General features: G+C 46.1%; 1 pseudogene; it reads right to left on the reverse strand.

The window, feature by feature from the left end:
- Window positions 1-1203: 1203 nt before the first annotated feature.
- On the reverse strand, window positions 1204-1320 carry LOC126030337 (uncharacterized; annotated as a pseudogene).
- Between the last annotated feature and the right edge of the window lie 3014 nt (window positions 1321-4334).

The following is a 4334-nucleotide window of genomic DNA, read 5'->3' on the forward strand; positions in this document are numbered from 1 at the left end:
CTGGTCTTCCTTCCAAAGTAAACCTGGTGTACATGTCTGGATAAGGAAAGGAAAGCAAGAACATGTGACAGACAGACCAGGCAAAAAGCCTCCAGGAACAGCCAACTAATGAGTTGCTAAGTATCTTAAGATTCTCCCTCTAGAAGAAATGAGTGGTAAGGAGCCCAGTAACTGAAATCTACTTTGTTTGTTTGTTTGTTTGTTTTTGTTTTTGGGTCACACCCGGCAGTGCTCAGGGGTTACTTCTGGCTCTACACTCAGAAATTGCTCCTGGCAGGCTCAGGGGACCATATATGGGATGCCTGAATTTGAACCACCATCCTTCTGCGTTTAAGGCAAGTGCCTTACCGCTGTGCTATCTCTCCGGTCCCGTGAATTCTACTTTCATCTGTAATAAGAATGCTCTTTCGTGGAGGGGATGGGTCATACCTGGCTCTGCACAGGGTTTGGGTTTGGGTTTTTGCTTTGTTTAAGCACTGTGGTTATAAAATTGTTTATTATTAGATTTTAATCATGCAATGTACACAATCCTTCACCAGTGGACCATTCCTGTTTCCTTCCCACCCACAAAGGATACTCTTGGCTCTGCACTTAGGAATCACTCCTGATGGTGCTCACCATATGGGGTGTCAGGGATTGAAACCAGATTGACTGCATTTTAGGCAAGCACCATATCCACTGTACTATCTCTCTGACCCAGAATGTTCTTCCTTTAACTGACTTGCACACATTTCATCAAAAACAAACAAAAAATGTATTAAAATAATATCCTTTTGGGGGCCGGAGAGATAGCACAGTGGTAGGGCCTTTGTAGCTGTAAGGACACATTTCTTTTTGTTTGTTTTTTGTTTTGGAGTTACATGCAACAATGCTCAGGGGTTACTCTTTACTCTGCACTCAACAAATTACTCCCCCGGCAGTGCTCAGGAGATCAAATGGGAAGCAGGAGATTGAACCTGGGTTGGGTGCATGCTAGGCAAGCACCTATCTGCTGTTTTATCACTCCAGCCCAATCACCCCTATATCTTTTTATTATTTTTTTTTCTGGTTTTTGGGCCACACCCAGCAGTGCTCAGAGGTAACTCCTGGCTCTGTGGAAATCACTTCTGGCAGGCTATGGGGACATATGCGGTGCCAAGGATCAAACCCGGTTAGCCGTATGCAAGGCAAATTCCCTACTCACTATACTATTCCGTCCGGCCCCACAATCACCAGCATTTCTAAGACCAGACCGAGGTAGTTAAAGATCTAGGCCTAAGAATACATTCACAGTCTTATTATAGAAAATGTTTATAATTTCCTTTTAAAACGGATTTTCTTGTTTGGGGGCCACACCTAGCAGTGTTCAAGGCTTACTCCTGACTCTGTGTTCAGGGGTATCTCCCAGAACCCTATTTGGTGCAGAGGATCAAATCAGAGTCAGCCACATACAAGACAAGAAGAGCCTTCCCTGTTGGCCCCCAAATGAATTTTCTTTTGAAAACTGTCTACAGAGACAATTTTTCAGAATCACTTGCCTCTGGATTGTATGACTTATATCTGAATTGTATGAACTGATGGGGTCCTGTCAACATAGATGGGAAATGGTCTTCCCATCACAAATCCCACACATACTTCATAGGACTCTAAGCAGAGTCCTTTCAAAGGAAACTGCTGGCATCCTACATTAAACTGTGTCTAGACTTACACTTAACCTGTGTTCTTCCCTGGACACAAATCTTGCTTATTTCTGTTTATTTACCTGTTTCTGCTTTGGAGAAATCTGTATTCTCTCTGAACATATACTCTGCTTTTCATGTTTTGGGTTTGTTTTTTACATCTCAAACTTTATTTTTTGTGTTGACAGGATGGATCCCAAATTGTCTCTGTCTCTCTCTGTGTGTGTCTCTCTGTCTCTCTCTGTCTCTGTCTTTCTGTCTCTCTGACTCTCTGTCTCTCTCTCTCTCTCTCTCTCTCTCTCTCTCTCTCTCTCTCTCTCTCTCTCTCTCTCTCTCTCTCTCTCTCTCTCTCTCTCTCTCTCTCTCTCTCTTACTCATACATACACACACACATACCACAAGGCCAGTGCTGTACTCCTGAGTTACAGGCCCAGCCCACAACTATTTTTGAAACCCTTAAGAAACTCATACCACCACCCTCATGCCCTACATGGCCGTTACTCCTGCGCCCCTTGGGAAAATCAGCCTTGGTCTTACTGTTCAAGACTATAACATTGAGGAGAAAGTTAAGTACCATGTGCTTCCAATGAAGAAAGTGGAGGAAGGGAAGGAAAAAGGAGGGAGGGAGAGAGGAAAGAGGTGGCCCTAAATCTCTGCCAGCCTGATGTCACTGATTCATCACAGCCCTTCAGGCAGGCACTTTTCAAAGGCAGAGCACAGGCCAGGCCAGAGTGGTGGTTCAGTGGCAGAGAATTTCTCCTGTGCAAGAAGCCCTGAATTCCCTGCTCAGCTCTGCAAGCAAACACAAAAACTGAAAACCACAGATGCAAAATGGGAGGCTTGGAGGTGCAAAGAAGGGTCCTGGAAAGCCTCAACCTGGACAGGTAGGACTCTAAGCCTATCACCCCCCCTTAGCCTTTTGCACCCCCCCATCTCACACACACCCCCCCCGCCGCCTCCTCTCTCGTCAGATCCCCTCTTGCAGTGTGTGCTTCTCCATTCTCTTCCCCCCTCCCCAGCCTCACCCCCCTCATTCTAAGCCCCTTTTGATCTTCTGAGAGTGTCTCTGAATCCAGGCCTGTCCCCCACACCCCCAACCCCTGGGGATCTGTTCCCCCATGTTCTGAAATACAGAGGTATTCCCATCAAAAAGTCTAACCCCCTTTCCTTCAGTTGGTCTGCAGGATCTCTACCCACTCTTCTGAGTGTAATGAGTCAGGTTGTGATGCCCCCTGCTGTCAGAAGACTGTAGCTACTCCCCAATCAAGGGGTCCCCTGTTGGGGCTCAGAACCCAGAACCTATGAAAGACTTCACCTGATGCCTCCTGCAAGGTTTTCTGTTCTTTGCAGAAACATCTTACTGCATGTACTTTATTGAGCTCTTGCTATTCCTCAGTCCATCTTTCTTTTTGTATGTCGCCCCACCCCATCAATGACTTAGTCTTATCAGCCTCCAGTCTCTTCCATTCTCAGGTCTAGCACCCTGTACTTTTTCAGACATGGTAATAAGTCAGTCTAAACTGAACTTTCAAGGGCCCTCCCGAAAAGTCACCTTCCCAAAGTACATTTTCTCCAAGCCCCAAATCCAAGACTCTTCTGCTCACCATTATTCCTGTGTTTGGGCAAAATTATAATTTTTTCCTTTTCCTTTTTTATTTAATTAAAGTAATTAATTAATTAATTGGGTTTGGAGCCATACCTTGAGGTGCTCAGGGGCTACTTTTTGTTTGTTTGTTTGTTTGTTGTTTTGGGGGGGGTTACACCCGGCAGTGCTCAGGGGTTACTCCTGGCTCATGCTCAGAAATCACTCCTGGCAGGCTCAGAGGACCATATGGGATGCCAGGATTCAAACCACCCTCCTTCTGCATGAAAGGCAAATGCCTTATCTCCATGCTATCTCTCTGGCCCCTCAGGGGCTACTCTTAGCTCAACACTCAGAAATCACTCCTGGCAGGCTCAGGGGACCATATGGGATGCTGGGAACAGAACTTGTGTCTGCCCCAGGTTGCCACATGCAATGCAAACGTCCCTACCACTGTGCTAGCCTCTTCTGGGTTCATATTAACAAGGCATCCCAGCTCTGGGGTGACACCAGCTATATTGGGGTCCTTCCATGAGCCAGAATGAGTGAGATTCCCTTTACCAGCCCAGGCCTTCCATAGGTTCACAGACATAGAACCATGTCAGATATTCCTTACTGTGTATGTCAATTCTGACCTTGGAGGCCTCACTTGGATGGACTGGGTGAGTTTAGGAGCAAGAGGAGAGCTCAGACCTGAGTCATTCGGGTCTTTGATCTACCTGGAGAGGAGCCATGGCAGTTTTAGACTGAAAGCAGAGCTCAACCCAGGCTTCCCTTCAAAAGCCTTCCCACACTTCTCTTTGGCCTCCTGAAAAATTCATTTTATTTATTTATTTTTGTTTTGTTTTTGTTGTTGTTGTTTTTGAGTCACACCCGGCAGTGCTCAGGGGTTACTCCTGGCTCTATGCTCAGAAATCGTTCCTGGAAGGCTCAGGGAACCATATTGGAAGCCAGGATTCGAACCACCAGCCTTCTGAATGAAGGCAAATGCCCTACCTCCATGCTATCTCTCCAGCCACTCTTTTTATTTTTTAGCTATTTTATTTTTAGTTGAGGGTACATACCTGGTGGCATTCAAGACTTACTCCTGGCTC

Source organism: Suncus etruscus, chromosome 1 (genome assembly GCF_024139225.1).
Source record: "Suncus etruscus isolate mSunEtr1 chromosome 1, mSunEtr1.pri.cur, whole genome shotgun sequence".
NCBI lineage: Eukaryota > Metazoa > Chordata > Mammalia > Eulipotyphla > Soricidae > Suncus > Suncus etruscus.